Source organism: Coenobita brevimanus, chromosome 53 (assembly GCF_032717465.1).
Source record: "Coenobita brevimanus isolate Jiangsu-jjx chromosome 53, ASM3271746v2, whole genome shotgun sequence".
NCBI classification, from domain to species: Eukaryota; Metazoa; Arthropoda; class Malacostraca; order Decapoda; family Coenobitidae; genus Coenobita; species Coenobita brevimanus.
The window spans coordinates 42,053,113-42,073,939 of NC_137006.1; the positions used below are offsets into that span (position 1 = coordinate 42,053,113).

The 20,827-nt window shown below is 42.9% G+C and overlaps 1 protein-coding gene and 1 pseudogene across 2 annotated transcripts in view; one reads left to right on the forward strand and one right to left on the reverse strand.

The window, feature by feature from the left end:
• Nucleotides 1-20,827, forward strand: part of LOC145400670 (putative protein MSS51 homolog, mitochondrial) — a 498,420-nt gene that overhangs the window by 466,395 nt on the left and 11,198 nt on the right. The window lies entirely within an intron of this gene.
• On the reverse strand, nt 2,115-2,237 carry LOC145400860 (5S ribosomal RNA; annotated as a pseudogene).

Here is a 20,827-nt window from a genome sequence, read left to right on the forward strand (position 1 = left end):
CTGTACCCTCTCTAACTCTCATAATTAACACTCTACCATACACCTTACCTACAACACTCAACAGACTTATACCCCTAAAGCTAGTACATTCATGCTTATCACCCTTGCCTTTATACAACGGGACCACACAAGCACTTGCCCAGTCAATTGGCACCATACCTTTCACAAAGCACACATTCAACAGTCTTACTAACCAGTCAACAATAGTCACTCCACCACCCTTCAGGCATTCCACAGCACACCCATCCATACCTGCAGCTTTCCCTGTGTTCATCTCCTTACTGCCTTCTCCACTTCCTCCTTCGTGATCAAAGAATCATTCAACTCTCCCAACACATTTATTCCTTGCACCCTTCCATTCGCCACAGCCTCAGCCACCCTTTCCTCCTCTACATTTAACAATCTTTCAAAATACTCTGCCCATCTCTTCCTTACTGCATCCATCTCAATTAACATCCTTCCATCCTCTGCTTTTACTCGTTCTTCCTTCCCAGACTCTCCCTTTCGCACCCTTTTCACCTCCTTCCAAAACATTTTCTTATTCTGTTGAAAATTCTCTGTCAGCCGCCTACCCCACCTCTCATCTGCTGCCACTTTAGCATCACGCACAGCCCTTCTCGCCCTATTCCTCTTTTCCTTATACCTTTCATATGACATCTCATCCTTCCTCTGCAGCCACACATTCATATGCACGTCTCTTCTCACCCACAGCCATACTTACTTCCTCGCACCACCATTCACTTCCTTTTCTTACACCACCACCCACACGTCTCACACCACATACCTCTTCTGCATGCCCCACCACAGCACTCTTAAACAACTGCCATTCCTCCTCCACACTGCCATTTTCCCGATCTTTCACTGCGTTCCACTCATCTTTCAAATTCTCCTGATACTCTATCTTTTTCTCTCTTTTATCCAACTCACTCACTTTCAAAACCTCCCTGCCACACCTAACCCTCCTAGCTCTCACCCATCTCTTACCTACTCTTAACTTTCCCTGCACCAGGTAGTGGTCAGACATACCTCCACCCTCCCCTCTCAGAACTCTCACATCTAACAATCTTCTATTACATTCCTAGACACAACCACAGTCCATCAAAGCTCTATCAACAACCCTTCCACCCTCCTGTCTCACCCATGTATACTTACAAATATCTTTCTTTTCAAACAGCGTATTTCCAATCACCATCTCGCGCTCAACACACATCGCTATCATTCGTTCCCCATTTTCATTTCTTCCAGGCACACCATGCATACCAACTACGTCTTCAACTGCTACATTTCCCACTCTAGCATTCAGATCTCCCATCATTACCACATTCACATTCGCTCCAAAACTCTGCAGACACTCATCAACATCATTCCAGAAAGACTCCCTCTCTTCTTCATCCCTTTCACTGCCAGGGCTATATGCACTCACAAACACCCACAACTCACGTTTAAATTTCGCTTTCACCCACGTCAGTCTCGATGACACCTTCCATTCAATCACACACTGCTGTACTTCCGGACTCACTAACAAGGCCACACCTTCTCTTGCCCTTCCTCTATCAACACCTGACAATCTTCGAGTCACACTTCCAAACATAGACTCACCCTTCCCTTTCATCTTCGTTTCACTCAAAAGCTAACACATCCAACTTTCTTCTCACAAACATTCTCCCAATCTCCTCCCTTTTAGCCTCAATCGTACTACACCACGCACATTCATAGACTCAATCTTCAGGGTATGGGGATAACTCCATCCCCCATCCCTTTCTTTGGCCTGTCTCTTTTTAGGAACTAAAAAACAGAAGAGGGGGTCCCTAGTCCCCTCACCCCGCCCCTTTTAGTCACCTTTTACGACACGCAGGGAATACGGTGGCAGTATTCTTCCTAATACAACCTGGCTGCAGAGTAGTAGTACCACCCCATAGTGCGGCCAGATTGTCCCCCACCCCCGCCACAGGGGAGGACTGTGATAAAATCATAGTAGAATGATTTTTCATTCATCATTCATTGCCAGACGCCATGTATCCCAAACGGGGTGGTCAAGGGCTTAGAGTTAATTGTTTTACAAGGAGGGGCACTAATCCTCCACCAACCCCACTTGACACGTAGGGAGAACGTTATGCCAACAGCATCTGGTGTTCCCAGGCGGTCACCCATCCAAGTACTAACCAGACCCGACGTTGCTTAACTTCCCTGATCGGATGGGAAGCGGTGTACTCAACGTCTACATTATGACTTTCACAAGTCCAGACTATCCCCAAAGCAACAACAGCTGATGCTTTGAATGCACAAGATCCCTTGTGGCTAAACACACAGACACAGGACAACCAAGGGACTCTCAATCACGAAAAATGCAAACACGTAAACATCGTAGACACCCACCACACCTTGACATCTCCACACAGACTTATGAGGCTGCCTCCTCCCCCCAGCCTAACCATGTTCCTCTTCACAGCAAGTTATTCATTTTTATCCGACAAAACTGCACCAATCCCACTACTTGCATGAAACTTTAGTAAAACCTTAGTTACATATTGTAGGAATATATTCTTCTGTTTTGAGGGAAGGAGGGGGGAGGGTCAGAGACCTGTAAAGATTTTTAGCACTAGAGCACCAAGGTTTCTCCCCCAACTCTCTCTTTCTCAATTTTATTTCCAGCTTGAAAAACTTGAGGTAGAAGCCAGGAACAAAGAATGAGCAAGCATTAAAGTGGGAAAACTATCAGTACCATACCCTGAGAAGTGGACTAATCATCATCATCGTAATCAGTTATTCTCCAATCATATTTATACCGTGATAAATTATATAAGTCTACAGTGGTACTGGCTATTCATACTGCTTTGATTCACTGCATAATATATATCCATGTTGACTGTAAGACACACTACAAACTGTCAAACACAGAGTACTGTATGTACCAGTATGTATATATATATATATATATATATATATATATATATATATATATACAGTATATATATATATAGATTATATATATATATATATAGATATATATATATATAGATATAGATATATATATATATATATATATATATATATATATATATATATATATATGCCCTTTTTACCATGCAATTACTACTATGGTAAGAGAGGGAAACAAACGCATGACCAAAGCAAGCTGGCTGACTTGTCTCGATGATAGCTGGGGAGTCTACACACACGGTCTCCACGACAATGAGGCCACTATCTACCTCCACCCGTCCATCCAACCCTACTATCTCACCTCCCCCTCTCTGCAGAAGGGTGGGGTTGCCATTTGTGCCAAGGAATAACTTCGGAGTACTAGTACATGGAAATGCAGGGGAGTAGAGCTGGCATACTTGGGGAATTGGTGCACTCTATCATTTCTAAGAGCCGAAATATGTTTTATTAATGCTCACAATAGTCGATTTTTTACCAACACAGCCGCACCAAAGAGTAAGGTTGTCAGAGGCGTCCAGCAGTTTATGGGTTAAACCCTGACATTATTGTGTATATCATTTTAATACCAACATGCTGCAGGTGAGGGACACCTTCATCTTCATGTGGCACTGAATTCATCAGGTGGCTTCAGTGCCTGGTTACATAAACATTCCTCAATTTCTAATTACCCAAAAAGGAGGAAGGTGGACTGCAGGAAAAAGTAACTTCTACCTGCAGTTCACTGTGTTCACATTCAGATAATCCTGGGGTTGCAACTAAGCTCCTACAACTACCAGTGACCCCTCCCATTATGTGGGTTCCATTTGCAATAAACCCTACCCTGAAACCTGATACATGGTACAGAATCTGATTCGCAAGGGAAAATTCCAGACATCCATCACCCCAAAACATGGTCTACCCGGTGCCGACAGTCGAAAGTCCTACGCAGTAAGACGTCAACATGACTGCCAAGTATGGCTGCCATGCAGGGGCACTCCATGTCCTCTTCCCTCTCTCAGAGGGGGAGAAAGTCCCCTCTGCCTCGGAAACCCCTACCCGACACTCAAGCATTGCTCCATCCCATCATGGTAAGTGATCACCACTTATTACCATTTAGTACACTCTTAATTAACCCCCTTTTTATGCCCAGTGATGATCCTAGAGGTTGTATATTTACTACAATAAATATTAAGTATGATCTTGGGGGGGGAGGATATAAATTTTTAAGGCTAAAAGAGGGACTTCGGGAAAATTTTTGATGAAATCTAAAACCTCCACATTATCCTTGCTCCATACTGAGCACTATCCTTGCCTGTATTATTTTTTTAGGGTAACTTATTACCTGCACGTGTATGGCTTGCCACCATTCTTTGCTTCCCCTCTTTCTCTTCAGTTCTCTTTTCTCTCTAAGTTTTTCACTTCTCCCCCTACTTTTTTCTTCCTTCTTCCCATCTTTTGTCCCCACTTTTTCTTCAAGTTCATGTTTTCCATTCCTCTAAAATGCACAGCTAAACAAGTTCGGCAAACATGTTAAGATTACAGTACCTGGATTCTGATGGCTGAAGGGCTTTTGGGGTATGTGCTGTGCGTTCAAAGGAGGCGTGTGTTGACGTGTGGGAGCTCCTGATATCAATTTTGGTGACACTGGTGAGGTTTCTGCATACCATTGTGGAGCTTGCTTGCTGAGAGTCCAGTAGTCCTAACAGTACAATCCTTTGCTTTTAACCTGAAACCAAAAAAAGACTGTCAAGCAGTAGGTAGTAATGATTTCCCTTATTTCCAAATTTCACTACCCTCCCATTTTCGCATATCTGTATAGCCCTCTACAATCTTATTTTAAAATGTTATTAAAAGCATATTTTACCTTATCTTCAAAGCCCTCCACACTTTTCTAATTCTGAAATGTTATTACCCTCACGTTTTCCCTGATCTCTGCACTACGCACTTCGGCTTGGGGTTGAGAATATTTAGGATATAGGGATGTGGTGCTTCACCCTCACCTTAACCCCAGATAGGTAACCTGGCGTCTCAAAAACCCCAGGTCCCCCAAATAAGTTTTTCAATTATGAAGTCTCAAAATCCCCAAGCCCCCCAAATTAAGATTCTCAAGTATGAACTTAAAGCCAAGGCATCTGTCCTTCCATTTACCTTCTTGACTAGTGAAATTCTTCATGGGGATGATGGGGTCATTCCTGGAACTGGCTCTAATTTTGTTCAGTATAGCCTCTGGGGTCTGTCACACCCCAGGATACCGAACATGTTGCATCATACTGTCATTCCTTGTGTGCAGTTAATTTTCTTTGCAGTGTTTCTCCATTGTCTATATTAAGTCCCAATATCGGTCTACAGCAGATGTCTCAAAAAAAGAGATATTAACTTTCAGTTTTGCTAGGGTTAAGGTTAAACTCAGCATATACAACATTTTGCACTTTTTTTTTTCAAAAACTTCTATCTATCTATCTATAGCCCGACGCCCTAATCCCGCAAAGGGTGGCCACAGACAAAACGCCTCCAAGTCACTCTGTCACCCACCATTTGACTACCCTCCCCCCAACTCACCCCCCCCCTCCCTCATATACCTCTCAACTCCATCCCTCCACGTCATCCTCGGTCTAACCCTCCCTCTCCCTCCCTCCACCTCACCTACATACACCCTCTTAGTCAGTCTTTCATTCTCCATTCTCTCCACATGTCCAAACCACCTCAGTGTATTTCTCCTAATCTTCTCAACCACATCCACATCTACCCCACGACGATCCTTCACTTCTTCATTCGTCAACCTGTCCCTCCATGTCACTCCACATGCTCCTCTCAAGTAACTCATTTCCACTGCTCTCACTCGACTTGTTTCCCTCTTGCAAGGTCCACGCCTCGCTTCCATACGTCAGGGTAGGGATCACGATGCCATCATGCAGTGACTTCTTGACTTCCATACTCACCTCCCTATTTCTCATCACTGCTTTCAGTGTACCAACAACCTTCCTTCCCTGCTGTACCCTTTCACGTACTTCATCCCCCAAAGTTCCATCCTTACTCATCACACTACCCAAGTACTTGAATGCACTCACATTCTCCATATCCTCACCATCCAACCTCACTGCACACTCTGTGACTTCATTCCTCTCAAACACCATAACTTTACTTTTGTTTACATTAACTTTCAGCTTCCTCCTTCTACACATTGTCCCAAATTCATTCACCAAACCTTGCAACTCCCATTCATCTTCACTCAACAATACTGTATCATCAGCAAACAGCAACACCGGAAGCTTCCAAATCTCACCCTCATTCATTAGGGCCAGCCCCACATCCACTGCCCTACCTTGCACCTCCTTTACAACCCCATCCATATATATATTAAACAGCCATGGAGACATCACACAACCCTGTTTCAGTCCCACATTGAGATCAAAGAACTCACTCAGCTCACCATCCACTCGCACCGTAGCCCTAGCTCCCTCGTACATACTCTTCACAGCACTCAACAATTTCCCCTCCGCTCCATATATTCTTAATACCTTCCACATCCCTTGCCTATCTATTCTGTCATAAGCTTTCTCCAAGTCCATGAAGGCAGCATACACTTTCCTTCCCTTCTCTTGATACTTCTCCACTAAACATCTTAGAACAAATATCTGATCTACACACCCTTTTCCCTTCCTAAATCCCCCTTGTTCTTCTCCAACTAGCTCCTCTGTCATATGCCTAACCCTATCAATGAGTATTCTACCATATATTTTACCAGTCACACTAAGAAGGCAAATACCCCTATGGTTACCACATACTTCTCTCTCCCATTTCCTTTGTACAGAGGAACAATTATACCTGATTTCCAGTCCTCTGGAACCCTTCCCTCTTCCCAAGCCAATCTACACAACTTCCATATCCACTCCACAACAATCTCACCCCCATACCTAAGCATTTCACCACACACTCCATCAATTCCTGGGGCCTTTCCCAGCTTAATCTTCTTCATCGCTTCCACTACTTCCGCCCTACTGATCTCTTCCTCCCTCCTCTCATCTCTTCTTCTCCCAGCCATTCCCCAACCACTTATACTCACACTGCTCTCACTCTCTACATTCAACAAATCCTCAAAGTGCTCCTTCCATCTCCTCAATTTCTCTCTCTTCTCCACCAACAATCTATTATTCCTATCTTTCACTCCCCTACTATTTCCCTTTCACACTGCCTTACTTTCTTTACCTCCTTCCAAAACAATTTCTTACTCTCCCTCCATTTCACACTCAGATTCCTCCCAAACTCTTCATCCACTTTCTTCTTACTCTCCTTCACCAGTCTCTTAACCTCCATTCTCCTGCTCACATATACCTCTCTCTTCTCTCTCTCATCTTCTCCCCTACCTCTACTCGCCAACCATTCACCATATGCCTTCTTTTGTTCCACAGCTCGTTTCACCTCATCATTCCACCATGCTGTCCCTTGCACCCCCTTGCATCCCTTCCTCACTCCACAAACCGACTCACACGCTGCACCTATCTCTTCCGTGAATATCTTACATACGTCTTCCACCCCTTCCATCTGCTCTAGCTCATACCTTCCCAATCTTTCTTCCACTATGCTCTTATACTCTTGTCATTTTCTCACTATCTTGCAATTTCTCCACTCTTCTCACAGGAGCTGCTTCCTCCTGTCTTCCCATTCGTCTCCTCAACCACTTTCTTTGCATCTCTACCTTGGCCATCATATATATTTTTTTTTCTTTCATTTTTTTTTCATTTAAACTTTTTTTTTTTTTTTTGGCCGCACTGAAAAAAAAAAAAATGGCTTGAATTATTTGTGTTAAAGCACGTTTCTTATAACCAAACTGTATTTTTTCCTTGGGGTTTGTGAGACCCCGGGTCACCTAATGGGAAAAAAAAAAAAGAAAAAAAAATGTAAATAAATATATAATAAAATAATAATGACAATAATAATAACAATAATGAGCATGCTGAAGCAGGAAAACTATGAACTACCATTACACTGAAAAATGAAAATGGTACTGTAGATTCCCAGATAATCACAAGCAGGGCAAGGCTGAAGAGAAATATGTTTCACCAGCATTGTATGGATATAAACCAGTAACTGCCAACCCCATTATGCCTCCTTCGAAGCACAGGGGCCTGAGACTATGCAACCAATCCTGAATATTTAAGGGTACAAGACAAACCTATTCCTTGACAGAAAAAAAAGAAATGGTCACCCTTGAGACTCACATTGTAGTGTGTAGACCACAATGAATTTTGAGTCCTATACCATCATGCCCACTTATATATAAACTTACCAGCTATATTACTAATATAACAAACAAATACACAATATCACAGTACCCTACACGCTGACACACTGCACAAGACATAATGGCACACATTTGAATCACATTATGATTTGGAAAGAAGTTACTGATAAAATTCAAAACATTTCCAAGGGCATCACTTATGAATGGAATGAGAACATTAATTTCCTATTACCTGTGAGAGTTGGCTATAGGCACTGTTCTGGTTCAGGCAATGTATGACAACATGTTCTACCACAAAGGGAGGTATTGTGGTGTTATTTGTATTATCCAATTATGTGACTGGCTCTTGTACATGTTGCTCAAATTACTTCAAGCAAATGAATATGGCATCCTTCATATCCATAACTAAACACCATCTTGGGTAATAATTCATAAATTTCGCTGCTGTTAATAGTCAAGTTGGTGTCCACTATCCACTCACACAATGTAGAACTATCTAAGAGTGAGTATGCAATGCCAGGTCGAATGGCATCTTGTAGCCCAAGAAACCCTTTGTTGGCACAGGTACTACATTAGGTGGTAACCACATAACCAAATATTGTATATGTCTACTTGTTAAGGCACTCCTGGACATGGCTCTTAAGGGTTTACACCTGAGAAATTGTTAGAGTTTACTACTCATATGCTACTCAGATATGACTGGTCACTTGCCATGGATGCTGAGATTAACTAGCCCCATGGGTCCTACGCTCCTTATGGGGCAATAGCAGATTAGATCACAGAATATTCAATACTCATCTGTGTGCAAACTTCATGGAGAATGCAGGTTAGTACAATGCAGCATAATGTCAACTAACGTTAGTAATAATAAATCCCCATATTCATTGACTGTAATAAGTATAAAGTAAAGCATCCACCACTGGGCAATCCTTGCAATCCCCTGTAATGTTACCTCCATTGACAAGGCTGAGGTGGCGTATTTCTAGTACAAAATGAAAGTCTTTTATGAAAACAAAGGGTTCAAAGATTTCTATCCATGAATCACGGAAAAAAACAAATCTTACAACCGTGCATTTTACTCTAGGCCAGTATTTGCCTTACTTTATCCAAAAATATTAACATACACTGGCAGTGTTTGCTCTAGTTTATCTAATTAGAGGTCATACTCACAATAGGCTGGACACAAGCTATGATACCACACAACACTGCTTACACACCCGTCCGCCAAGCTGATACTCCTCACAGGACACAATTCAAGACCGACTCTACCGCAGATCGCCCTCATATTCCTGTTATAATAATGAAGGATACTAAATACTATAATTTATAAAACCTGTGCTATTTTATATTATAGCTACTCTCTAAATTCCAGAAAAAAAAGTCACCAACATTCATCCAAAACTTGAGTACTGTATTTATTTTTATCTGAAATTTGCCAAACCCAACTATAATGATTTCAGAAGCAACAGACTTTTTTTTTTTTTTACTAAATCTAATGTACATTAATGTTGGGCCCAAATGCTGCAAAAAGGCGATGAAATGTTATTTTTTACAAGCTGTCGTCAGCAGACAAATTTTTAAACAGCCCTCCCACTGTGCAACTATTACTGTATTATTAATTAATAGTTGCAAATGACCCCAGTCCAAGCACTGAGAAAAACATTAAATCTGGCCAGGAATGTTATCAACTAATGAAAACACACGGGATCAATGGATAATTTGGATCGACTCTGGTTAATTCCCATGTACAGTACAGTAGTTTCATACTTGCAGCAGTGGGATATAAATACCACTACGACTCCAAAGTCCAAAAACATCATTCATAAATAACCCGTGCAGTCGTTGATGCATTAGCAGTTTCTCATGCGATACACTTTGTTTTCAATGAGGTACAGATCCCTTGTTAAGTAGCGTCTTTCCTGAACTTTTGCATGGCTTAACCACATCAAAATGGCAGTAACGTACAGAACTAAATTGTGTGAACAAGATGCACTTAAACAGCGGGAGCTGATTGTGTGGGAATGGAAGCATAAGGATGCCCAACAAAAACTCCTTAACCACACTTACATTACAGTACTCTTTTAACTATATTCCTCTCATTGAACGAAAGGCAATGATAGACTGTGTGTGTGTGGATGAGCGAATGAGAAGACAAGTGTTGGATGCAAGAGGTTGGAGAGGGTGGGGGAATGGAGTCTCGGACCATCACTTAGTGATGGCCAAGGTAAAGCTGCAAAGAAAATGGTTGAGACGACGAAGGGGAAGACAGGAGGAAACATCTCCTGTGAGAAAAGTGGAGAATTTGCAAGATAGTGAGCGAATGGCAGAGTATAAGAGCATAGTGGAAGAAAGATTGGGAAGGTATGAGCTAGAGCAGATGGAAGGGGTGGAAGACGTATGTAAGATATTTACGGAAGAGATAGGCGCAGCGTGTGAGGTGGTTTGTGGAGTGAGGAGATGCAAGGGGGTGCAAGGGACAGCATGGTGGAATGATGAGGTGAAACGAGCTGTAGAACAAAAGAAGAAGGCATATAATGAATGGTTAGCGAGTAGAGGTAGGGGAGAAGATGAGAGAGACAAAAGAGAGGTATACCTGTATGTGAGCAGGAGAAGGGAGGTGAAGAGACTGGTGAAGGAGAGTAGGAAGAAAGTGGATGATGCTTGGGAGGAATCTGAGTGTGAAATGGAGGGAGAGTAAGAAATTGTTTTGGAAGGAGGTAAAGAAAGTAAGGCAGTGCGAAAGGGGAAATAGTAGGGGAGTGAAAGACAGGAATAATAGATTGTTGGTGGAAAAGAGAGAGAAACTGAGGAGATGGAAGGAGCACTTTGAGGATTTGTTGAATGTAGAGAGTGAGAGCAGTGCAAGTATAAGTGGTTGGGGAATGGCTGGGAGAAGAAGGGATGAGAGGAGGGAAGAAGAGATCAGTAGGGCAGAAGTAGCGGAAGCAATGAAGATCAAGTTGGGAAAGGCCCCAGGAATTGATGGAGTGTGTGGTGAAATGCTTAGGTATAGGGGTGAGATTGTTGTGGAGTGGATATGGAAGTTGTGTAGATTGGCTTGGGAAGAGGGAAGGGTTCCAGAGGACTGGAAATCAGGTATAATTGTTCCTTTATACAAAGAAAAAGGGGAGAGAGAAGTATGTGGTAACCATAGGGGTATTTGCCTTCTTAGTGTGATTGGTAAAATATATGGTAGAATACTCATTGATAGGGTTAGGCATATGACAGAGGAGCTAGTTGGAGAAGAACATGGGGGATTTAGGAAGGGAAAAGGGTGTGTAGATCAGATATTTATTCTAAGATGTTTAGTGGAGAATATCAAGAGAAGGGAAAGAAAGTGTATGCTGCCTTCATGGACTTGGAGAAAGCTTAAGACAGAATAGATAGGCAAGTTATGTGGAAGGTATTAAGAATATATGGAGTGGAGGGGAAATTGTTGAGTGCTGTGAAGAGTATGTACAAAGGAGCTAGGGCTACGGTGCGAGTGGATGGTGAGCCGAGTGAGTTCTTTGATCTCAATGTGGGACTGAAACAGGGTTGTGTGATGTCTCCATGGCTGTTTAATATATACATGGATGGGGTTGTAAAGGAGGTGCAAGGTAAGGCGGTGGATGTGGAGGTTGCTCTGATGAATGAGGGTGAGATTTGGAAGATTCCAGTGTTGCTGTTTGCTGATGATACAGTATTGTTGAGTGAAGATGAATGGGAGTTGCAAGGTTTGGTGAATGAATCTGGGACAGTGTGTAGGAGGAGGAAGCTGAAAGTTAATGTAAACAAAAGTAAAGTTATGGTGTTTGAGAGGAATGAAGTCACAGAATGTACAGTAAGGTTGGATGGTGAGGATATGGAGAATGTGAGTGCATTTAAGTACTTGGGTAGTGTGATGAGTAACGATGGAACTTTGGGGGATGAAGTGCGTGAAAGGGTACAGCAGGGAAGGAAGGTTGTTGGTTCACTGAAAGCAGTGATGAGGAATAGGGAGGTGAGTATGGAAGTTAAGAAGTCACTGCATGATAGTATTGTGATCCCTACCCTGACGTATGGAAGCGAGGCGTGGACCCTGCAAGAGGAGAACAAGTCAAGAGTGAGAGCAGTAGAAATGAGTTACCTGATAGGAGCATGTGGAGTGACATGGAGGGACAGGTTGACGAATGAAGCGAAGGAATGTTGTGGGGTGGATGTGGATGTGGTTGAGAAGATTAGGAGAAATATACTGAGGTGGTTCGGACATGTGTAGAGAATGGAGAATGAAAGAGGGTGTATGTAGGTGAGGTGGAGGGAGGGAGAGGGAGGGGTAGACCGAGGATGAGGTGGAGGGATGGAGTTGAGAGGTATATGAGGGAGGGGGGGGTGAGTTGGGGGGAGGGTAGTCAAATGGTGGGTGACAGAGTGACTTGGAGGCGTTTTGTCTGCGGCCACCCTTTGCGGGATTAGGGCGTCAGGCTATAGATAGATCGATAGACTCTCATTATAGCTGACATTTTTTTCTACTGCACCATTTGCAAAGTACTGCATCTCTTCAATTTCACATTACCCTTTTCTACATGCAGGGGCTAAGTTACTCGATCCTGATATTTAGACAGTGACCAGTTGCTTGTACAATAATACCTCGATATACGAAACTCCTAGATGCAATACCCCGGCTTAATGATGGAGTAGAAATACCATCATACCCCGCCTAACGATGGTCAAACCCTGGTTTAACGATGGGTTTTTTATTTCTTTTACCAATTTTGATAATTTAGACTATAACTGTGTGTTAAGGTTGATTTATAAACTTTTTTTAGATTTAGATTAATATGTTTTAGCCATTGGTGGGGTGAACATTGTCATTATGGATACAGTTTACTAAGCTTGATTTTTTCCACTCATATTTGCCAATTTTCAGATTTTATTTGTTGGTTTTAGTGAGTTATTTACTGGTATTAGGCTTAGGTTAGCTTCCCTGACTGCAGTCAGAACATTTAGATTCACTTTAAACTTGTTCTGGGGGTCATCTGGGTGGGTTTTGCACTTACAGTAGTTTGGGGGAAACCCAAGGCTGGTAAAAGCTCCAGATTACATGTTGAAAGTACCCCGATATATGATATCCCACCTAACGATGGGGTTTTACCTAACCAATTACATCGTTAAACTGGGGTACCAGGTATGCCTGTACATTAGGGTGTTTCATATTTTGTGAAGTGCAATAATTTTATCAGCACGGGTTTGCCTTTGAACCTTTCCTATAAAAAGTGCTTCATGCAAAATCTTAGCGAAATCGGACCATGTTAACAGGTCGCACACTTTTGATAGTGAAAGGAGTTTCATGGTGAGGGTAGTAACTTTCCCTTCTGAATAACATGTTGAGTGTTGACGTTTTTTTTTTTTTTTTAGATGATGTCTTCCACACGAAGCAAGAACCTTCTCTGGCTCCTGGAGAAGTCACCAAATCCAGGTTTCTTGGGAACTCGCCTGCCCTCGCGGGAAGATGTCCTCCTGGTCTTCCTCCACTACCATCAGGTGCAGAGGAAGACCCTCCCAGAGGCGGCCAAGAGCACCTCTCTCAAGCTGCAGGAAGTGTGGGAGAAAGCAAATCTCCCTGTCAAGGCGGAGCACGTGATCCGTCGTAACATCAGGCACCTTCACAACGAGTACGTGAGCCTCAAGAAGGAAGCCAAGCGGGAGACACCTGCCACCATGACAAAGAGGGAGATTTGGAAGGGCGACCTACAAGATGTCTTCGATATCGCAAGTGGTAAGATCGCGGAGACCAATGTCCCAGAAGAAGATTTGGCCTTTCTGGAACTGCAGAGGGAGGACAGACAGTCCTGTTCAATGGGTAGTGTCGATAAACTCCATGCGTCCGCTGTTGCCAAGAAGGCTGACGTAATGAAGAAGGGGCAGATGAGGAAGAGGAAGCAAGAGGCGGAAGTGGAGAAGTTGTTCAAGAAGGTTGCCCTGGAAGAAACTTCCGATTCATCCTCTGTTTTTTCTGGATCATCTGTATCGGATGAGGACTTCCAATGCTGCCCTTCTCCCGCAAAAATCCCACGGAGAAGGCCGTCGAAGAACCCAATGACCCCAGGCCTGACCACGACTTGGGACCGGGAAAACCTTTCATGTCGTCAAGCTGCTGTGTCCTTCGTTGCTGCAGCCTCAAGCCTGGGGCATGATGTCTCGGAGATCTCCTGCTCTGCCTCCACGGTGCATCGCATGAGGAGAAAGAACCGAGAAACTGAAGCAAAGCGCATTGAAGAAGAAGCCTTCTGTGATCCGCCTCCCCTTGTTCTCCACTGGGATGGCAAACTGATTCAAAGTGCTGCCACATCTCGGATCTCCGAGGAGAGGATTGCTGTTGTGCTTACTGGGACCAACTTCGAGGAGCTTCTTGGAGTACCTATCGCCATTGATGGTAGCGGGAGAGAAATAGCAGCTACTGTCCTTTCGCTGCTGGAAACGTATCAGATTGCTGACAAGATCATCGGTCTCTCATTTGATATGACTGCGTCCAACAGTGGCATGATTAGCGGAGCCTGCACCATAATTGAACAGTCCCTTGGAAGACCTCTTCTTTGGCTGGCATGCCGACATCACATTCACGAGGTGGTACTGAAGAACACCTATGAACTCCTCTTCGGCCCTCCTCCAGGTCCCGAGATTCCCCTCTTCAAGCGATTCCCAGAAAAATGGGACTTCTTGGACAAGACATCCGTCGGTACCCTCAGCGAAGGACAACCCCTGGATGAGTCGAGCGAATCACAGGCTGAAGATGATAAATTTCCTCAGGAGAGTCATCCATGACGGAGCCCACCCAAGGGAGGACTATCTCGAACTCCTTCAACTCTCTCTTGTCTACCTGGGAGGATGGAGCGAGGATCTGCCTCGATTTAGGGCCCCTGGAGCCTACCATCAGGCAAGATGGATGGCAAAGGCTATTTACATCCTCAAGATTGCCCTGTTTTCGCAACAACTGAAGCTGACGAGGTCGGAAAAATGCGGAGTACGACGACTGGCCTGTTTCATCAGTCTCATTTACGTCAGATTCTGGCATGAGGCAGCTGCCCCAAACTTTGCACCGAAGAATGACCTGGAGTTCTTGGCGATTCTCCAGGTGTTTGTGGATAGAGAACTTGGGTCAATGGCAGAGAAGGCCCTTCGAAGGCACCTCTGGTACCTCTCAGAGCAAGGAGTGGCCCTAGCATTCTTTGACAAACAAGTGTCTCGCGATGACCAGGCGGCCATGGTCAAGAACCTAAGCCGTCCAGCAACCTCGAAAGCACTCAAGAGACTTCAAAAGAAGAACTTCACTCTCCCTGACTGTCTTTCTGAATTGGTGACAAAGCGAACACTGGAGACCATTGGCGTCTTTGCTGGGAGGATAGTCACTACCAAGAACGTGGAACATGTTTTGCAAGATCCACAAACTCGAGCCACCGTCCGAAGCCTGCAGGTCGCCAATGATGCAGCAGAGAGAGGAGTGGCATTGATACAAAGACTCCAAGCCCGAACCAAAGACGAGCAACAGAAGCAGTTCCTCCTCAAAGTTGTTCATTATGACCGCAAGACCGTCAAGAGAACAAAGGCTGGAGTGACCGCTAAGTTCCCTCCTGCTCCTTGAGCCCCATCCACCAACGATTTGATTGCCCTTCTCTACTTGCAGAATTGTTCTCCATTTCTTTGTTTTGCATTTTTTTCATAAGTTTGTTTGATAATTTTCAGTTCAATAAACGTTCGTTGCAAATTTTTTGTCTTCTTCTCCATTTGATTTTTTCGAAGTTTCACTTGAAATGTGGTACCTTGTCAAACTGTGCGACCAGTAAATATTGACGAATCAAACCAAATATTTGCATATTTTATTTATGGGTCATAAGAAACAAGGGGACACCCGTGCTGACAACTTTAAACACATTTAATTTTTTTACCCCCGGGAGTGAAACACCCTACTGTACATGTGTGGCATTATGTGACCAACAAACAACCCCTCTAACAAACCCTCGTGCCCTACATCACGTGAACTAAGCATGTGAAGAGTGCATAATTTCCAACAAGATCCAAGTTTTCAGTCAAGCAATTTAATTTGACTAGAGTCAGGCTAGTTAATGAGTTGGAGCCAAACCTTACTTCCCCACTAAAAATTCCAAAGTATCCATATTTTTTTTTTGAAGATATCAATGAAGCTGTGTTTCCTCTTATGGATTCCCTAAACTAAATGAAATGGTACAGTTGTTTTCTTTGGACTAGATATGAAACAAGTGCCAAAAACTAATAACTAATTCAGTTGCTAGAACTTACAAAAACCCTGCACACATAACAAGTTTTCTAAATGATAGTCAATGAACCTATACTGTAACAATGTAACTTCCCTATTTAGGGTTGCTAACTAATGCGAACATGTCACTTAAAGCATACTACAGTATTTAGAGTCTGTCTTCCTTAATACCCGTAATACATGACATTTTCAGTTATTTTTGGGCTCGTTTTCTTGTCTGGTAAGGAAGCTCCCAAATATATTCTCCTTGGCAGTTTTTGTATATGACTGGTTTATATTATTTTGTGTTATTTCTGTGAAGTATGACTACGGGAAGGATTTATATAACAAGGACAGTAACAAATTTCTTACATAAAAAAGGTTAGGGGGCTTCCTTTACCGACGAGAATACAGGCCTTGCTACTATCAAGATGCATACAGCTATTTCTTGTAGTGCAGGGTTTAAACTAACCTATCCAGTTTGATTTTTTTTTTTTTAAGCCTATGTTTCTTGGGGGGGGCCACTCAATGCTACCATATTCCCTGCTAGTCATTCCTTGGTTAAATTTACAAATAAAAATTAAAACAGTACAGCACAGCAGTATTTGAAAAACAATTACTCAACCTCTCATTTTTGTTATTTTTATTAAAGTTTTAGATTAGAAATTCTGCACATGGGCACAATTTCAGAAACCCAGTGGATTAAACTAGCTTCCCTTCACTATCTTTTTTGGGAATTATATTAAAACTATTCCCTCACTGTCTGTCCATTTATAATATCCATTAAGATTTGAATCAAAGACCAAATAAACATTACCTTAATGCACCAGCTACAGTATAAGGCTTATGGTGGCATGAAACTAGAACCCTGAATGGTAAAGTCTCCTTGGTTACTATTGCAATTTTTCTATCTTTAACTGGGCCATTACCTTCAGTACTAAATTATGGTAACAGGAACTGAATCCCTAGTTACTCAAACTTGTCATGTGTAAAAGTAATTGGTACAGGAAATAAATCTAATATACGTGCCTCCTTGGTTGCTAGTCAAGACCTTCTAGTCTCCAATCACTGCAGTCAACCGAGCTGAAAGGTGATATATATATAAAGAGAAAAAAACTAATACTTACCTCAAAAGCCTTCGTTGCTTGAATCCAAACACCCATCTTCTTGGTCGCCTGAATCCAAACACCCATCTTGGTCACTTCAATCCAAACACCCATCTTGGTCGCTTTACTCCAAAAATCGTCTTGGTGGCTTGAATCCAAACACCCAAATATCTTCAATCCAAACAAGTCTTCTTGGTAGATTCCTATGCACTGAAGAGCAACATGAAATATTTAACAGCAATACGAGTACATTAGAAAATTCTTATTTCTAGATCAACCCAGTAAAGTACTATGGACACTCAAGCAAATTACTGAACCTGAAAACCTAACCTAAATTGAAAACCTGTGTTTTAAATTTAAGGGAAAACCCACTCAGTGCTACGCCCACTGCTTTCTACTACAGGACCACTTTATACAATAAAAAAATCAACGAAAAGTCAATTCCAGATTGTCCTGAATGGAAAAAATTGGATGGAAATATCAGTTTAATTAAAAGCATAATTTCAGTAACCTACGCTTCAACTCCAGCTGCTGCTGCCATCGCCATCTTGAATGTCCAGCTGTGACACTGGATTACCATTAAATATGCTGCTAGTCGCGAAAAAAAGTGCAATTGAATGTATGAAGGACCGAACTAGTCCTATTCTGGTACTGAGGTACGGAAAATAAAATTGCAAAAGGAGAAAAATATAAGCGAAACTACCGTATGGGACCATGGACATCACAAACACCAAACGACGCCGCCGACTATGCACAAAAGAAAATCCAATTTAACAGATTTGTATTAATTTCACAGAAAGTCAGTGTTCAACAATACCACAGTGGACCAAATTAACGATTATTATAGGTACTAAAGGAGCGAAAAAGGAAACTATGCTTACCCAAAGCGACACAAACCCTCCCACCAGCTCGGCTCAACTCGAACTGATCCGCCGCAGCGCCGCTCACTCTCCCCCCCATCCCCCCCGCCCCCACCATCCCTCCCTCCCAACTCCCTTTCTCTCCATTGTTTCCAGCTCCCCCCCCCCCTTCTCATCGCCATTAAGCTATGTGAATGCGTATATATTTATGAAAAATAGGTGTTTGCATATGTATGAAAACAATTATTTTAATCCGAGTCTCAGTCTAAAGGAAGTCGGTAATTTCCCCCAAACTCCGTCCATCTCTCCGTCCCCCACTTCCTTTCCTCCTCTCCATTCCCCACTTCCTTCCCTCCTCCTCCTCCTTCTCTCTTTGACTTCCACCTCCTTTCCTCTAACCCTTTCCTCCTCCCCTCAAGCTCCTCTCCATCCCCCACCTCTTTCCTTCCATCCTCCTTCCCCCTCCTCCGTCTCTCATTCCCTCCATCCCCCCCCCTCCCTTATTCCTCCTCTTCTCTCCTCTCCTCTCCTCCCCTCCCTCCTTCTTTCTCTCCATAAAAAGCCGGCAGAAATTCCTTTACCCCCATTCATTCCTCCCTCCCTCCCTCCTCCATCCCCCAATCTCTCCACTTCCATTCATGGGGTTCTAAAACAATTCAAAATATACTGTTTTGTACCTTTTAATTTAACTTTAACCCCCCCATTGTGGGTGACGTACATTTAGGGTTCATTCTCCCTTCTACCATCTGTTTAAATCCAACTCAGGATTTATTTAGGGGATTTATTAAAGCTACATCTATCCTCCCACATTCAAAAACTCATTAACTGAATAAAATCGTATGGAGTTTGCTAGAATGAAATGGAAATTATGTAATAGGTCTAGTTACTACTACTACTACTACTACTACTTCGCTGTTGCTCCTGTTGCTGCTGCTGCTACTACTACCACTTCTATTACTGCTCCTGCTGCTGTTGGAACTGTTGCTACTACTACTACTACTACTACAACTAATAATAATATTAATAATAATAATAATAATAATAATAACAGTACCTGATATTAATCTCATCTACAACACCCCTTCCTGAAACCTCCCTGTTCTTCTCCAACTATTTCCTCTGTTATTCCCCCTGTCAATAATTTTCCTACCACATACAGTACGTTCCATACTACACTAAGAAGACAAACAAGGTCCAAGGACAAATGTCCCTATGATTAATACACGCTTCCTTTTCCTTTTTCCCTTTGTACCTGGGAATGCTCATAGCTGACTACCAATCTTCCGGGACTCTACCTTCCTCCCAGGCCAATCTGCACATCTTCCATATCCATTCTACTACTCGCTATCTCTCCCCCGTGCTTCAGAATTTCACCACTCACTCCAACAATTCCTGGAGCTTTCCCAGTTTTGACTTTCTTCATTGTTTCCACTACTTCCATCCTACTAATCTCTTCCTCCCCTCCCATCTCCCTCCTTCTCCCTGCCATTCCCCAGTCACATAATAAGTTACTTTCATTATCTGTGCATAATAATTCCTTGAAGTGTTCTCCCCATCTTCTCACTTTTTCTTCCTTCTCCACCAACAATCTGCCATTATTATCTTTCACTCCCCTACTACCTTCTTTAGCACCCTGTCTTACTCTCTTAACCTTTTTCCAGAACATTTTCTTACATTCCCTCCACTTAACACTCAAATTCCTTCCAGACTCCTCATCCACTTTTTCTCTCTAATCTTTTCACCTCTCTCCTCTTATCTGCAACTCTCTATTCCGTCTCTCAACTTCCTCGATGTCTCTGCTTCCCATCCATTCACTTCGGTATATACTTTCTTCTTTTGTGCTACAGCTTGTCTCACTTCCTCATTCCACCATGCTGTTCCTTGCACACACCCCCACACACACACATCACCTCACATACTGCACTTCTGTGAATACCTTACACGCACCTTCCACCTCTCTCATCTGCTCTAAATCATATCTACCCACTCGCTCCTCCCTTTTTCTTATATTCTGCCTTTTTCTTTTCATTCCTTGCAACCTTTCTACCCTCTCTGTATGAACTGCTTCCTCTTGCCTTTCTCTCCTTCTTTACTTCCATTGCATTTGTACCTTGACTGTCAGCATCACAAAGTGGTGGTCTGAATGTCCACATCCCAACCTCTGTATGCTCTCACATCCAGTACATATCTTCTCATTCTCTCATTCACACACACATTGCCTTCCATTCAATCTAGTCACCACCCACCCTTCTCATTACTTGACAAGTATACCTGTAGGTTATTTTGTGCTTAAACAGGGTACTGGCTATCACCAATCCCCTCCTTGCACAAATCTCCACTAGTGTACTACCATTCTCATCCACTTCTGCGAGCCACCCCACTCACCAACTACTCCATCCACCTTCACATTCCCTACTTCTTCATTCCTACCTCCTGCCAAAAACACTCTCACCTCTTTCAAGCTTTTTCA